Here is a 17,602-nt window from a genome sequence, read left to right as displayed (position 1 = left end):
AGAAGTATCTGCTTGCACTCAACACGCTTTGGCAGCTACTTCTGAGAGGAAACACGAAGTTATTGCACACATAAAAGCCAGGAGGTGATTTTGAAACTACATTTGAAATTCTGGCCTGCAAGTGCTGCACAGTAACAAACTGCTTCCAAAAGAAGTCCTGAACTCAAACATACAGAGAGCACAAACATGATCAATAACCAAATTAAATAAATGGCATCTTATACCTTTATTACCATGCAGAAGTTCTGGTGGCATGTTATTTAAAAAAAAGCCTTTTTTCCTCCTATTTTTCCCATCTTGCTTTTCTTGTTCTCTGTAAGAGAAACATCGAGTAGGTAACTGAAAAACAAAATTAAAAATAAAAAACCAACCCCAAATGAACCCCAACTGCTTCAGCTGTGACCTAAAAGGCCCCTTGAGGCTCTGCAATGTGCTGAAAGCGAGCCCAGCACATTCCTCTGGGGAGCGGGGCGCCGGAGCCTCCTTTGCTCAACACCCAGCTGCGAAAGCGATCGGAAAAATCTGGGAAAATCAGAAATATCCCAAGGCTGGGGCTGCCAGAGCGGCACTGACCGCGGCTCTGCACGGCCCCGGGATGGGGGCACGGGGCAGGGCTGGGCCGGGACGGGATCGCGGCACGGGGGGAATCACGGCACTGGGTTAAATCACGGTACCGGGGGAAATCACGGTACCGAGGGAAATCACGGTACTGGGTTAAATCACGGTACTGGGTTAAATCACGGTACCGGGGGAAATCACGGTACGGGGTTAAATCACGGTACCGGGCATGGCTCTGCACTGGGCAGGATCCACAGCACCGCGGACGGCTCTGCACGGGCACGGCTCCGCACCGGGCAGGATTCGCAGCACCGGGCAGGGCTCAGCACCTCAGCCCAGCGCTGCCCACGCTGCAGGTCGGGCCTGCGGCCCGCAGCGCCCCGAGACACCCCGGCAGATCAAGGCCCCCCGGGCCGCCGGGACGGGAGAGAAGCGTTGAGGCGGCCGCCCCACCGCCCGCCCCCGCCGCACTGACAGCGCGGCCCGCGGCCCGCTGAGGACGGGACGGGACCGCCGAGCCGGGCCCGAGCGGGGCTGTGGGGGCGCTGGGGCCGGCGAGGGGAGCGGAGCCCCGGGGTAGCGGAACGCGGAGCGCAGCGCGGCGGCCCCGGGCCCGGCCCGCGGCGTTACCTGCACCGGCTCCAGCGACGGCACCGCGGACACCGAGGCGGAAGTGCGGCCTTGGCCGCGGTTGATTGACAGGCGCCATCGCCAATCGCAGAGCGCGACCGCGCCCCGCCGTTGCCAAGACAACGAATCAGCTCCCCGTTCCCCGCTGGAAGGCGGGGCGAATGCTAATGAGGCGCCGAGCCTGACCGCCCCGGGCCGCGCCACCGCTGGGGAGACCGCTGGCCAATGGCGCAGGGCATATGCAAATGAGGGCGTGGCTATGCAGATGAGGCGGTACCGGCAGCCCCCGCGGCCGGGGACGCCTCCCCGAGCGACTTCTCAGAGGATTTTTGGGTTCCCCCGGGAAGAATGAACACCTTGTGGCTGCTCTCACCTGTGGGATTTATAGGGCATTTTAACTAGGAGGTGATCCCACAGTGCAGGTTCGGCTCGCCATAACCTTGCAGGAAAATATGGCATTCTCAAATAGAGATAGATTTAAAAACCCTCCTCCTTCATCAGTCTTTGGATGGTTTTTCGGGGCAGGGGTCTCCAGCTGCAAATTTACCTGTAGATGCTGTAACTAGATAAGGGCTAACATGAAATCAAGCAGGTTTGTGGGGTTATATAACTTATAAACCATCATCCCTGTGGTTGTCCATTCCTTCATCCCATTAACCTCCTCCATGTCCCGTCACTCACAGCAGCTCAATGACACCTCAAAACCCCAGAGAAATGGTCCACGGAGCCATCTATGAGTGTGAAATGGTGGGGAGCGAAAGAGGGAGATGAGGCACAAATACTTATCCTCGAAATTATCTTCTCTTGTTGATTCAGCTCTCAGTGCAAAGCAAGCAGAGGGATGAGCAGATTAACTCTGCAGCTCGCTCATCAGAGGTGGATGCAGATGTTCTCTGACAAGGGAATGGCTGCAAGGGCAGCGGGGGAAATCTGAACCAAAAATCATCACAAGATCTGAACCAAAAGTCATCACAAAATCTGAACCACCCCTTTGCTGCAGAGCTCCCTCTGGCTATCCCCAAATACTTCTACTGTTGATTCTGGAGGGTTGCTCACCCCCAAACAGGCTGGCAGCTCCTGGCCCTCAGCCACGTGCTGACAATGTCGGAGACACAAATTACCTGTGATAATGCTCCTTGCTCTGGCACAAGTGTAAACATTCAGTGAAATCCCCAGGGGGATTTCTCACACACCCTGGGATTGAGGAGTGTCTTGGGTGGGCACAGCTGCCTCCAAGGATGTCTCTTGGTCCTTCTCAGCCTGGTCTTGCCATACCCACATGTTATTTCACCCCTTTATTTACCCATCGTTAAGGAGTACAAACCTTGGGGACTAAAGGATAATTTGGATCACTCCAAATATGTTCATAATGTTTTCCTGATTTGCCCAGTAATACATTATTTGCCCATTAATACATTTTTTCCCCATAAGCTCCAATTCAGCCACCCCTCTTGGATTGCTCAACCTTAGAAGTCCCAACGTGAAGCACAGAAATATTTCTGCTGCAGCTTTTAAGCAAAGCCCCACAAACAGAAAGTAATCAGGAATTTAAATTATTATTATTATTTTCTGACAGTGCAGGCCTTTGTCATGACTGAGCAGCTGATCTGGAAGAGTTCTCCAAAAGGACCACAGCAAGACAAATCCACTGATTAGATGACCAAGATATACTGAATTTTTGTAGCTTTTTCTGGTTCTTAATTGAAGGCATGGGCATCCTTCTCCAAGCAAGTTTGTAAGCATTTCAGCTAGATTTCCATGCTTAGCAAAAATGAGGATAATTGACAATTTCTTCCTTTGTTAAATATTCATGGGCTATTCTCTAGCAATCTAACTCCATAAAACCCCAAAACTGGACAGGGAGAAGAATTTAACCCTGTATTTGTCTCCCTTCTGCATTGGCATTGAGGGAGGAGAGCAGTTACCTCCTAAAGGAGATGGCAGGGAAATTTTGCCTTGTTGGCAAAGTTTTGCAATGGTAAAGTAATTAAACAGAGGGTTTAGAGGGGAACGTGTTGGGCAACTGTCTCAGGCATAGGTGCAACCATCAGCTCCACCTGCAATAATCCCAAGTGCTTCCCTCCTGTGGAGAAACACAATCCCCTTAGAAAACTGATCCCTTGTCACTGCAGCAGATTTGGGAAAGCTAAATGGTGATACAAGGGCAGAATGGAAAACAAAAACCTAGAGATGTTGATGTAGAGATATTTCAAGGAAATGTTGCAGCAGAAATGCTGATTGTCAGCAGCCCATCCATCACCCATGGACACAAAGGCCTCTTCCCTCCTCCTCCTCTTCCAAACCTTCCAGCAGCCAAAGCAGTCACTCAGTCCCAACATGTTCAGGCAAGTTGTCCAGCTCTGGGAAGCTCCTTTTAGTCCTCGGCTCCTCGCCAGGGAGTTTCAAAACCAAACCCATTTGTTCAGTGAAGGCTCCAGCAGCTCCAGCTCGGTGCTCCTGTCCCTGCTCCTGCCCAGCAGAGTCCTCACAGCTCTGTCCACATGGAGATGCCCCCAGCCCTCCTGAGCACCCACAGCTCCACCCCAGAGGAGTGAGGGGCTTGTCCACACTTGAAAGATTGTTTGGACTGAGGGACAGTGTGAATTGAAAGCAGAATGGGAATCCCAAAACATCTCCGGGCAAAAAAGCCCCAGGTTATCAAAGCAGTTGATGGGAGGGTTTTCAAGGTCTCTGTCTTCCTGCATGCGCATAGGAGTGAGCCTGACGCAGCTCTGCAAAATGGGAAACAAATAAATTTTCCATAATCTGAAAAATAAAGATTTCCTCCTGCAGTCTAGCTCATTTTAAAAGACAGCAATTTTGAGTTCTATTGGCAGTAATAGATTGTTTTGAGCTGCTAGCACTGAAAAAGGGAAGATAGTGTGAAAGAGCTACAGTCACAGAAATTTATTTAATATAAGAAAATATTAAAAATCAGACATTGGTAAGACTGATAAGGCTGTAATGAAAAACGTGGTAATGCTGAAACCACATGAATTTTAACCAGTACCTTGAAGAAAAGCAATTCAAGAGGAAAAGGAATCTGTAAATAATGAGGAACATGGCAAAAGCTGAATAAGTAGAAATAGGCAGCCTGTTAAAAGGCTGAATAAGCATGTTCTTTGTGGTGGCATGGAAAGGAAAAGGCACAACAGGCTGGATCCTCCGCTTCAGTGATAATTTCCCTGGGAGCTGCACCCATTCAGCTGAGGGCAATTCAGGGGCTGAGCCGCTTCCATTCAATGTAAAATAAAGTTTTGAGAATCTCTGTGGTCAAAGTTGTGAAAGCTTAAAAACCTGAGAGTGCAAGGGGCTTTCTGCAGGAAGCCAGAAAGCTTATTAAAAACATCTTTTCTCACAAAGTCTAGACACAAGCACAGAATCACAGCGTTGTTAAGGTTGGAAAGAACCTTTAGGTCACAAATCCAACTGTCAGCATTAAAACATTTCCTCAAGTGCCATATCCACAGGTTTTGGAATATATGACGTACCCCTCTGCTGAACCCTGAATTCTCCCAGTTCCCTGTGTGACTTCTGGTGCTGGAAAATCCTCTTCCTGGAGCTGAGTACAGATGAGCAGGAGAATTTTCTCAGGATAAAAATATTTGGGCCAAAGTAGCTCACATTCATACATCATCTTCCCTGGGATGGGGGTCCATGGGGTTTTTGGGAGGGAAGATGGGATAGATGGGATTTAACTCACAACTTGAACCCTTCACACACCTGTGTAGGATTTGGGAAGCTCCTTAGGGGGATGCTGTGGAACCTGACTTTTAGGAACTCCCTCCCAATAAGGGCTGGTACATGTGAGCTGCTCCTGAGCTCCAGGAGCAGATCTGAAGAAATTTGGTTTTACCAATGCCTGTGCACCACTGCTGCCAGCTGAACTGCCTTCGGTCAGTGATGCTTTATACACTAATAGGTGTTCATTTGTCAAACTTAGCCACAGAAGCATCTTATTTAGAATTAATTCCCACATGTGGGTTTAGCTGCACGTGAGGCAAGTGACCCCTGTTCTCTTGGGACACATTTCCCTCTATGGCGGCAGAGGATCAATCCAGCAGCTCGTGTGAGGCTTCTTTCTGGAAACTCAAGTCAATAGAAGTTAATTATACTTATTGATGCAAGGTCAGAAATGACGTGGGAGTAAAATTTAACCTGAGTGCTTCCTTGGTAACTTCCCTGTGCCACCAGGATGTCACTCAGAGGAGGAATGAGCAGGGAGGGTGTGCAGGAAAACTCCTCACAGGCACCAGGGGAAGGGATATTTCCTTTTAGATATTCCCTTTGCCAGATTCCTGCTGCCCAGGTTAGATGTGACTGGTGTTGGCTAATTTAACCTCATTTTTCACCAAATTCAATGCCGTGGTTTCAGTAGCACAGCCTTTCCCCGAGGCAGCACCAGCTCCCTCTCCGTTCTGCAGCTTTGTGGATGAAGGCACAGCAATGAAATGTTCTCTGTGGCATGCACATGCATTTCCCAAGTGTTCCTGGTGACATATCTGCACTGTGCCCCCCTGGCAGAGCTGCCCTGGCACCCAGGCTGGCACCTCCTCACGATGCATATTGACCCCAGGAATGGGCTCAGCACAGTTCTGCCCTGCAATTTTGCAAAAAAATCCCTGGATTTTAACCCCGTGACTTGTGACAACACCTAAGAAAAGAAAAAAATAAATAAAAGCAGGAAAAAATAAAAAAACTCTGTATAAAGCAAACTGTCAGCTGTATTTACTGATACACCATGGATTGGTTTAGCTTGTAATTTTCCCTAGCTCAGTAAAATTAGCACCTTTGATCCAGCAAATATTTCTATGCAAATATTACTTGCTGGAATGGTCTCCTGTACTTTATAACAGTCCTGTCCACTAGTCCCTAGGCAGCCGCTAGAACAAATTAATTAGTAATTACAAATTCACACATATGCATCAAAACAAGATCCAGGTTAATTTTATGGTGCCTCTGTATTTTCTGTGGTTAAAAATTAAATTATTCTAATCTACAGTTTCAAAAAGGTCTCATCATGAAATTCCACCAAAAAAAAATGGTAATGAAGTAAATAAGATATTTGAGCATGAACAAAAAGAAAAAATCAGATCCTGTCCCAGATCCTGTCCCAGATGGAGTTGGAAGTTTGGCTCTGGATCTGAAAGCTGCTACACAAGAAATCCCCGACAGGCAGACAAACTAATGTGCCTCCCTCGTCAGCTTCTGTGTCAGCTACAGCTGACTCTATTTACTTTTTGCCCAGAGAAGGAACTGGGAGCAGAAGGAAAAGAAGAGAAACCTTCATTGATATTCACAATGCTTTCTTACATGATCAGCATTATTTTTGTCCAGGAAGCCCTTTCAGAAAATGGGAGAAAACAAGTGATGAGGTGGAAGAATGGCTGTCAGAGGGAAAGAAAGGACCCTGTTGTGGAGGAAGGAGTTTGTTTTATTTTGTATTAAAGTACCATGAATAATTTTGGTTTCATGTTTGTATATTGGGTATCAGAAGAATGAGGTGGATTCAGTCCGAAAAAATTGACCTTTTTACTAAAGCTAAACTAACTAAGCTAAATGTCAAACCAGACATCTCTAACGATGAAGGCAGGTTGGTGGAAATTGCAGCTGACCCTGATGGCACAAATCCCCGCTTGTCCTCATTTCCATGCCAAATAAAGGCTGCCCTGGCCGCGGGGCGCAGCCCTGGAGCAGGGGTGCAGATCCAGGCCCTGAGCTCTGGCAGGGCGGCTCCTGCCAGGCTGGGCTGGCCATGGAGAGCCCCGTGGCAGCAGGAAGGAGCCCTGCCAGCTGGCACACTGCTCAGCCTCCCGAGGGAGCGCTGCCCAGGGCCCTTCCCCATCCCCAGGATCCAGGGATGGGAGCCTGGGAGGAGGAGAAGCTGCTCTACCTGTGCACAGCTGCTCTGGAGGCAAAGCACTGTTGTATTTTCCAGCCCTGCCATTCCGAAGGGCATTTTGCAGGTCCTCTCTCCTCATTTACACCAAGTGAGGGTTTCTCCCTGGCTGTCACAGCTCAGTTTTGGCTCCAAGCGTGGAATTTACACTGCCAGGTGTCACAGACATCTTTCATGGAAAATCCTTTCCTTAGGATTTTTCCTCCTGAGAAGCTGAGAGGCCTCAGGAACAAAATGTAAACATTGATTATCTGCTGCTGTGGAATCCAACAGGTGCATCTGTGATTGGCCCATGTTGGTTGTTTCTAATTAAAGGCCAATTACAGTCAGCTGGCTCAGACAGAGAGCTGAGCCACAAACCTTTGTTATCATTCTTTGCTATTCTATTCTTAGCTTAGCCAGCCTTCTGATGAAATCCTTCCTTCTATTCTTTTAGTATAGTTTTAATATAATATCTATTGTAAAATAATAAATCAAGACTTCTGAAACATGGAGTCAGATCTTCATCTCTTCCCTCATCCAAGAACCCCTGTGAGCACCATCACAGCCAGGAATAATGTCCAAGAGGGCACAACAGGCAGTAAACTTCTAACTGACCATTGGGAGGCTCACACTGTCTGAGTTAAAACAGCATCACTAAAAAATAAAAATAAATAAATCACTGAGACCCCCAGGCTGCCTGGCTATCGGGTGCCTCAGGAGCCCTGCTGTGCTGCTGTGGGGTGGCCAGGGCTGCTTGCTGCAGTGCAGCTGGGCTGGAGCTGCTCAGCCCCTCACATGCAGCCCCAGCAGGGTCAGCAATGGCTCTCCAGATGCAGCCAGCTGTTTTTCTGGAAGTGGCTTTGCACAGGTGAGGAATAGCAGCCCTTCTGTGGGAGTGTGGAGCCAGAAGGAGTGAAGAGTGAGGCAGGAAGGAGTGGGGTGAGGAAGGAACCAATGAGCCTCACGTTTCCTCAGATTAGTCACAGAATCATAGGATTTCCTCAGATTAGTCATAGAATTAGAGGATGGTTTGGGGTAGAAGTTTTGGTCCATTCCCCCTGCAATAGGCAGGGACGCCTTGAAGCAGACCACGCTCAGAGCCCTGTCCAAGCTCACCTTGAACACCTCCAGGGATGGGACATCCATCACTTCTGTTCTGGTATTTTACCACTCTAATTTTTTGTAATTTTTTTCATTGTAATTTTTTTTCCCTAATACCTCTTGCAATTATAATTTTCCCCCTAATATCTACACTGAATCTATCATTATAATTTTTTTCCCCTAATTGTAATTTTTAAAATTTTCTTCCCTAATATCTACACCGAATCAATCCTTCTTTAGTTCCAAAGCATCACCCACCCCTGGCAGCGCTCAGATCAGCCCTGGGAGTTCCTCTAGCCTGGAGAGGGATGAGCCTGGAGCAGCCCCATGCCAAGAGAGGAGACACAAGTGCTCTTTCAGCCAGAGTGAACTATAACAGGTTTTTAGTGGGAAAAAAACCATTATCTGATCACAAGAGCAGTCTTGCGAGGCTTCATATGCTCTCAGTGCTTCAGGCAAACACAAGTGGAAGGACTTTTTCCTATCTTTTGTGTGTGCAGCCACTATTTGATGTAAATGTACTCACCAGAAATTGAATAACTCCCACACCAGTAATTTTATACCCATCCAACATTTAAATTATGAATGCAATAATCTGCAGCACCACGACTCACAAGGCAAGGCTAGAATTCCCCAGGCAAAAAAACCCCTATTTTTAGCTCTTTGCAGCTGAGATTTTTACAAGATGTAGAAATTTGCTCCCTCCCGCTGCCCCAGGGGTTAATTTGCATGCCAAGTTTCAGGGTTTTGTTTTTCTGTCCTTCAGGGGGTCAAACCTGAAAGCAGCAAAACAAAGAAGCTGCTTTGGGGGGAAGGACGGCGAGAAGAAATCCCCAGCTCTGCCTGGGCGAGGGATTGCCTAACAGGGTTACTCTGAGGCAGAGGAGTGATGAAATTGGTTTTTCCTCTGAGAACATCCCCTGGCTGGGCTGGAACCTGGCTCAGGAGTGGCTGTGTTCTCCCTGAGCAGGGGCTGGGCTGGAATCATTCCATCATTGGTCCGTGGAGCTGGCAGCAGTTTCACAGGAGATGCTCCTGACTCATATTTGCAAATGGCATTTAAAATCTTGGGCTATTTCCTTCACTATGTTTCTTAAGGGTTTTGGTTATTTTTTAATCTGTTTCAGGGACTTGGTGTTTTACCTGTTTTCTTCTCTGTGTGGTACCAAGGAGAGACCAAAGCAGTGCAGAACTTGTTTCCCTCTGTGTGTGGCAATAGCAGAAAATGAATGAGAGAGAAAAGGATCAGATGCACCCCAATAATCAGAAGTTCCATTCTGCTGGGCCCCACGAGGGATCTGTGACACCCAGAGCATGGAGGCAGCTCTGGTTCAGGCTGAGCAGCTCAGGGTTTCATCACTTTTTGTGTCACATAAAGGCATTTATCAGCAGGGCTCATCATAACTGATGCACGAGATGTGGTGCTCCTTCCAAAGGAGGGCTGTAGGGTAATGTTCTCCATGCCAAGCTCTGTCTGGAATTACAGCCTGGTGAGAAATCCCAGCCCTCTGCACTCTCCTCCCTTGATAAATCTCCCCACTGCCATTTCTTGATCAAAGGCTGCCAAAATGGGAGCTCCAACACCACCTTGCCTCCCAAACCCAGCTCAAGTGGCTGCTTGGTGGCAGGAATTAAACACAGGAGTTATTTTGCCTCTGAATACCATCTGTGAACCCTGTAGAGAAAAAGCTGCTAAACCACTGTCTCCCATGCCCTGTGAAAGGCTCCAGCAGAGTAGGTGGACATTAATCTCCTCTCCTCTGCAAAGTAATGCATTGCTGTCCCTGATGTCATCAGGCTTTGGTTGTGCTTGAGGGAAAAAATATAAAAAAAAATATTGTGGCAAATGGAGATGCAATTCTTTTAAAACATTGTATTTTTGAGAGGTAACAGCAACAAAAATTGCGTGAAGATCAAAGAGAAAAGAGGCTGTGCTCAAGAATAACTCAAAAATAATATGGGGCAGTTGCTGAGCAACTCTCCAATGCAAAGTATTGCTATTTTCTGGTCCCTTCCCCCATCTGCACAGGAGGGATGGTGTCTAGTGCTGGTCAAAGAAAAGGTCTGTGTGATTGCCTGGGTACAATTAGATCTGAGGTCTTTGCAAACAGCTCCTATCAATCAGCCTCGAGCCATTGATCTTACATCTGAAGCACTTATTGAAAAATAAATTATGTGTTTTTTGATCTAATCCACTATTAAGGATTCCTTTCTTCCTTTCTGAGGTTGAGTAAATAAAATTCTTCCATCAGAACTTGCTTAATAATTATGCTGGACACACAGCAGACCAAATCTTGAGGGTGAAGCAAAGCGACGACTCAGAAGCTGACGGCTGATTTCTTTTTCTCTGGTCTTTTCTTTTTTTTTTTTTTGTTGGAAGAGCTATTCTTTAGGCAGGCACTGCACAGTGCTAAATGCATTCCAATAATCAGGGTATTGTCTGTTATCTGCCTGGAGCTGAGCAGCTCATGTGCCACAGGGACCTGCCTGCTGCACAGTGGTACCCAGGGCTGCACCTTCCTCCTCCCACTGTGCCTCTGTCCTTGTCCTGCTTTTGTGCAGTTGCTTCCAGATGCAAAAGTGCTTTTTCTCCTCTAGGAGGGGTTGTCAGTATCCATCCATGGGGATCCTCCAGCTTCCAGATTGCACTGAGACCATCAGGAGGAGGAGATGCCATGAAAACTCCACAGCAGGGCTGGGACACAGCTCAGGTGGTCACCATCCCTCTCTCCTGCTGGGGTCTCTGTTGAGATCTCTGATAACCATGGAAATGCATTGTGCCATCTCATTTTGTGAAAGAAAGGAATAAATTCCTGAGCTCCAGCCCAGCCTGCACTTTTCCATCTCCCACTTTTCCATCTCCCTCTCCAGCAGGGCAGGATGGAGCTGTGACTCAGCCCCACTCGGTGCACCCCACTGGGAAGGTCCCTTTGAGCATCCTGGGACTGGGATCAGGTCCCTGTGAGCATCCTGGGACTGGGGTCAGCCACACTTGAGCCCCCTGCTCAAATCTTCTTCCCAAGGGCTGGACCTGAGGCAGAGCAGATGCTTGACCCACAGCAGCATCAGTGTGACAAGGCTTGCCCTGCTATTTCCCAGTGTGGTTTTTTTTCCAATATCCCTTTGAAAGCAGTGCAGCCAGCTCAGCTCTGCCTCTTGGATGCTGGCAGGCTGCCACCCTTTAATTAAGCCTGCTGTTATGTCTGATGCTGGTGGCAGAGTTTCAGGGCACCAGCACAGAGGCTGTGGGAGTGGGAGCAGGAGATGAGGTGGCTGCAGATCTGTGTGGTGATTTGGATGTTCAGGATAACATGCCAAAGTAGCAGTGTTGATTTTATCCTCTCCACTGGTCAGATCAGCTCCTGAGCACAGATCCAGCCAGGCCATTGAAAAACTCCTTTTCCTGCAGGGAAGAGGGCAGCTGAGAGCAGAGAGCGTTGGTTTAAAATACACCCGTCACTTTGTGGCACAAAAGTGGCACAGAGAGCTCTCTGGGATCCCCTGGTACCCCTCATTCTGTGGCACAGAGAGCTCTCTGGGATCCCCTGGTACCCAGCTGTGTGCCCCCAGCCTGAGCCAGCTCAGCAGGCTCCACTCACCTGGGTGAACACAGAGCTCCCAGCCCAGGTGACAGGAACAGGGACTGAGGGAGGCACAGCTTGAGCATCTCCCCCTGTGCTGCAGGACACACTGAAGGTCAAGTCCGAGAGTTTTCCCTCCACTTCTGGCTGCTCCACTCAGAGCAACTCAAATTCATCTTGTCCCCCACAAAGTGAGTTGTGGCCAGGTACATCTCACTGCTGCAGAGCCTCTGTGCTGCAAGTCATGGCTTGACTTCAGTGCGTTCTTCAGCCTCACTCCTCCTCACACAACTCTGTTCCCTCCTCTCCTCTCCTCTCCTCTCCTCTCCTCTCCTCTCCTCTCCTCTCCTCTCCTCTCCTCTCCTCTCCTCTCCTCTCCTCTCCTCTCCTCTCCTCTCCTCTCCTCTCCTCTCCTCTCCTCTCCTCTCCTCTCCTCTCCGCCGCTGCCCTTGTGCAGCCCCAGGGCTGAATTTCAGTGCAATGACTTCACACAGGACAGGATGGTGAGGCACAGCCAGGAGGGTGCAATCCTAAATCCCTGTCCCCGCAGCCAGCCGTGGATGCTTTGGAGAATCACACTGGGATGCTGAGTGGGATGTGGGACTCTGCCACCACCCAGTGATCAGAGGAAAGAAGAGAGAGCAGCCTGCTCATGGCAGCACTTGGATAACCCCAGGCTGGAGCCCAGCACCCCTGATTTGTATTCTGCCTCTCCATCTGCAGCAGCTGTGCCCTCCCAGCCCCACCAGGGCCGTTCATCACTGCCCGAGCCCCAGAGGCTGCGCTCGCTGCTCCGCTCGCAGATAACCACGGACTGCAATTAACACTCTGTGCTAATGAGGGGCAGCGCCAGAATGCACAATGGCAGAGCTACAGGCCAGCGATTACAGACACAATCTTCCCTCTTCCTTGTCCTTGCTCTGTTTTCTCCACTGTTCCACACTTGGTGAGAGCCTGACGCAGCAATCAGAGCTCTGAAGATGATGAGCAGAGTAATAAAGAAGCTCTTTGAAGCACCAAGAGCCCTGATCATCCCTTCATGTTTCTGCAGCCCTGCTGGCCAGGGCAGCGAGCAGGAGGTCCACTTCAGGTGGTCTGAGCTGCTAAAAGTAGTGTCATTAAAATGCCCCAACTTAATCATGATAATTGAATTAAAGGAATATTGTGGAATATTTCCTGCTTGTTCTCAAGAGGGGTTGTGCTCGTTAAAACCTTTTGAAATCCAGCTGCTGCAAATAGCAACTCATGTGCTTTCCCAATTGCTCACCTTTCTTGCTCAATACCCACTATCTATTTAGGAACTGTTTTTCAAAACACCCTGCACTTTGCACAATTAATTTGGGGAAGTCTGTGGTGTGTCCCAATGCTCAAAAAATGCTGTGACAAGCTGAGGAGACCGCATGTATAAAGTCAACCCATAGAAACAAATAAGCACATTTTTGTACATGCAGTCTCTGGCAGGATTGTGAAGAGTTGTAAAACAATGCCATAATATTCTTAAATGCCAGATGTCACATGAAATATTATTCAGAATCACTTCTCTCTCCTTCCCAACCTGCCTGCAAACAAGTGGGATCAGCACAGCCTGGCCGTGGGTGCTGGGAGCAGCATCAGCTGTGAGTGGTGCATTATTAACAACTGGAATTATTAATTCTGTTTCAGAAAGCTCTTCTGTGCCTCTACATGCAGTCGTTTGCAGAATTATTTAGAAAATTAATCTTGCACCTGATCCTTCCCTTTTTTAATGAACCATGTCGTGCTGTCAGACAACGCTGATGGACAGCATAAAGCAAGGGAAGGGAAAAGGGAAAATAGCAGCTGCAAAGGGAAATAGCACCTGAAATGACAGGCAGAGCCTTCCCACAAAGCACCTCACTCACAGAGTTAAAGCAGAGCAGAACAAGGAGATATTAAAAGAGAAATTGCACCGTGGGAGGGATGGCAGAGTGGTGGGGCCTGGGTCCCTGTGGGGAGGGTGTATGTTCCAGTTCCTCACCTACTGCCCAAACCTTTACCTACCAGAAGATGCTGATGGTCCCTGGCTGCAGTTGGGTCCCCTGCTCTATTCCCAGCTGTCCTGGCTCTGCTTTTCCAGCCACAGCTCCAGGAGAACCTTTGTGCCCATGGGGCATCATTGCTTTTTGTGTCCTTCAACATCTGCTTGGAAAGTAGGAAAACTCCTCTCTGCAGTGACCAGAGACACCCCTGGGCTCCAGTGGAGCTGTGTAACCTCTGGAACCCTTGGCATCCTCACTCCATGCTCAGATCTGCATCTCCTTCCTATTTTTGCTGCTCTTCTCTCTTTCCAAGCAAATTACTGAGGAATCCTCCACCCACCAAGCACCAACCCAGCCTTCATCGCATAATACTGCCTGCAAAAGCTTTAAGGCAGGGATTTTTGTGTGGTTGACATTCATTTCCCAGCTTCACAGCACCTTGTAGGCCCTGGCAAAGAAAGGAAAGAGGTGGGAATGATTTCATGCTTCCCCTCCCTGCTAGGGTGATGTTTCTCAGCCTCCACAGGGAGGATGTGTGTGAAGCAAAGGGGTAAGAGGAGTTTCTGTGGCCACTGGTTTTGGGATGAGTTTTTTATGCAGACTAAAAGGAGATCTGGCTTCTACATCCCCCAAATTCTTTCTTCACCATGCAGGAAATTCCCTGAGTGACCATCACCCTCTGGAGGGGTTGGATCTGAGCCGTGACCCTGCTGTGCTGAGGCACAGAACAGCCAGGGGGATGGCAGCAAACACCCTTCAGGAGGATGACCCAGCACCTGCACATCTTGTTTTCTACAGCTCCTGTGTTATTCAGTCCCTTGCATTCCCCTGAAAGTGATTAATGTTCCTTGTCCTCACCTTCTCCCTCCAGCACGGCTGCACTGTGGCTAAGCACAGGTCAGAGCCAGCAGGACATGATTACTCATTGGAGAGGGAAGGACTTTCAGTTCTTCTTTTTCCCTTTTTTTTTTTTTTTTTTTTTTTTTTTTTTTTTTTTTTTTGTTCCAGGATGGTCTGAACTCAGATCACAGCAGCTGTGACATCCATGGCAGCTCTGCAGTGTTTGGAGTCACCCAGGGCAGCTTTCACAAGCGGAGCGCTCTCATCATCACAGTCAGACAAAAGAGAATCCTGTTACTTACAGCCACAGCAAAGCTCCTCTCTTCAGGCCAGAAGCCTCAGCAAAGCCCAGGGTGGCTGATGAGATGGATTTATTTGCTAAAACCCTGTTTGCTGCAAGCCAGACCAATAAAGAGACCTGCTGGAGGTCTCAGCTCTCCAGACCCAGGAGGGCTCTGTTTCCTTTGCCCTGTGCTATCTTTACACAAATCTGACTCCAAATGATTTTTCTAGAGGTCAAACTAGCTTCAGTAACATGGATTTGGAAGACAGTAGATAACAGAAAGCTGTTACAGAAACACCCTGAGCATCATTGCAGCTTTGCCTGCAGTGAGCTGATGCTTCCTAAATGCTTCACCTTCCCCCTGTCACTGTCCCTTTTCACTCCTCTTCCCCATGCCTTTGTAGTTGGATGCCTGACACTCTGTTAGTCTCTGTGCCTTGTAATGAACATCAAAAGAATGAAAAGATGATGAATTGGAGATCAGGACCCAGAGCAATCACTAATAGAAGGGAATACATTAGGCACACCACAGCTCAATAGGAAATACATTCTCCATCTGCCTTTGCTACAGATCCAAGGGCAGGCTTGTCATTGTCTCAGGCAGACAGAGATGGGGTTGAGACATGGGGTTTTTTATGAGAAAAGCCAGGAGTTAGGGAAAATCCTTTGTACAGATGAAGGTCTTTCTGAATTAGAGTGATCTGGAGAGTGTGGGGCAGGCTTTGGAAGGCAATGGGCAGGCAAGGGCAGCAGAATCCCCCTGGCAGCAAATTCAGACCAGGGAGCTGAACAGAATCCAGCCCCTGCAGAAATGGAGACGTGGCCACGGTGGCTGACAGGGGTGAGACAGGGAACTTGGCAGAGGTGGCAGGGGCTGGAAGGACAGAGGGATGGGTTACCCTCTCCCTAGGAAGGGCACCTTTCTCTGGAGAAAATGCACTTGATAACTGACACTTCAGTGCTGGACCCTCAGCCTCGAGAGAGCTTTTAGAGACACAAACACTTGAAATTCCTGCCTGAGATGGCAGCATCTCCAGAGAGAAAACAGAGATGGTGAAGGAGTGCTGCCTGGGCAGATGCTGCTGCATCATTTCACAGGAGCCACTGGAGAGGGGGGGAATAACAACAAGCTTCAGACCCTCTTGGCTAAACACTGTCCCTCTAACACTGCCCAGCACCTGGGGACACCAGTTTTCATTTTCACAGAAGCCAAATGCCCAAACAAACAAGATAAAGTCAGCTAGACTGCTGATTCTCCTAATCTCAGACACAGAGATTTGTTTGCCCTCTACTCTCCAGAGAAATGTGTTTCCTTCTATTCCATGCTGTTTATACAACCACATATGCTTGGGGAAGAAGAAAGGAAAGACAAGCTTTTGCTTAAATCCCTCAAATACTGTGCCTGAAGGACCCTCCAGCTTGTAAGACACCTGATGGGAGCCTCTGGGGACAGCTTCTGCTCTCAACTGCCTGGGCATGACTCAGAAGAAACTCTTTTGGTCCAGTTAAGTTGGGCAGAGACAAGAACAAAGTTGTCTATGTTTGTGTGTGGAAGGTGTCTGGTGCACCCAGGGCTCCATCATCCTCCCTGACGCACACAAAGAATTAATGGATTTGCATCTTTGTAAGGGGAAATAGAACTGGGCCCACGTTGAGCAGCGATAATGAATTAAACTGAATTAAATTTTGATACATATTAGAGATATGTTAGTTACTATATAAAGTAATATGCTTAATTAGCCCAGGAAGTGTGTTAAATATTACATGAGGTTACCAATGAGTTCCTGCAGGAAGCGAGTGAGCTGACATTTGTAGTTCTCCTCACACAAGGACCTGGTGGTAGCTCTGGAGATATCCATGGACTCCACAAATGGGCTTAAACCCTCCCCATCTCATTTCTTAGTGACCTGAAGTTTTGTGAAGCCTGATGGAGTGTGAAGGAGCACACTGTGCCACAGCCTGCACCACGGCCCAGAGAAACCCAGCTCGTTTCTCTACAGCTGCTCTGCCTTCCATCTGCCTGGGAACAGAAGTGGCTTTGATTAGAAATGTTTTAGTCCTTCCCAAATCTCTTTTTCTCACTCCTAACCCACACTGCTTGCTGCCATTAAGAGAATTAGAAACAAAAAGCCAGCCTTGCCTCTTAAACCACTGCCTGATGGAGTACCAAATTTAATGGGTACCTTTTCAACAGAGCTCTAACATTCACTCCTTCATGTGGCAAAATGCTTCCAGCATGGTTGTAGCAGCTGCACACGGATTTCACATCTTCATATTCAGACCCTGCTGTCTCTCTCTGCAAACATCTATCAGTCTGAGCAGCAGCTGCCAACTCAGTCCAGGCTGACAGATGTAGGATGAGTTCTGGTTCCATTCCCCACCGTGCTCTGAAATTCTCGTTTTGAAATACAACACCGAATTGGCCTTGACAAGAGTCAGGTGTTAACTCTGATCAGACACTTCATTACTAATGGCATTACTCATCCTGCTCTGCTTTGTTTTCCTCCCTCAAACTCAGCATTTCCCTGCTCACCAAAGTGCTGTTGGACTGAACAAGGATAGAAATGTGACTTTTTGTGGTGACAAGGCGATTTGTAATCTTAAGGAGCTCGTTCCCAAGAAGCCAACGGCACTCATGGCAGTTTGAGACAGGTCCAACTATGAAAAGTCTCTCTGTAGTAAAGGATGCATTTTTAACACTTTGGGAGTTTGGTTTTGCAGGTTGGAGCTG

General features: G+C 48.3%; 1 protein-coding gene across 2 annotated transcripts in view; it reads right to left on the bottom strand.

Annotated features, from left to right (window-relative positions):
* OSBPL2 (oxysterol binding protein like 2) overlaps positions 1-1,263 on the bottom strand; it is a 33,355-nt gene extending 32,092 nt beyond the window's left edge. The window contains exons 1-2 of one of the 2 annotated variants that reach the window (XM_058036389.1): positions 1,189-1,263; positions 225-313 (exon numbers count right to left, since the gene is read on the bottom strand). The gene's annotated coding sequence lies outside the window, so the exon portion shown is untranslated. Of the gene's footprint in view, positions 1-224; positions 314-782; positions 883-1,188 lie in introns of those variants that run through there. The other variant, XM_058036388.1, reaches the window with a different exon arrangement.
* Between the last annotated feature and the right edge of the window lie 16,339 nt (positions 1,264-17,602).

Source organism: Melospiza georgiana, chromosome 17 (genome assembly GCF_028018845.1).
Source record: "Melospiza georgiana isolate bMelGeo1 chromosome 17, bMelGeo1.pri, whole genome shotgun sequence".
Classification (NCBI taxonomy): Eukaryota; Metazoa; Chordata; class Aves; order Passeriformes; family Passerellidae; genus Melospiza; species Melospiza georgiana.
The sequence above is the reverse complement of the archived record's forward strand: the minus strand, read 5'-3'. Positions and strand labels throughout refer to the sequence as shown.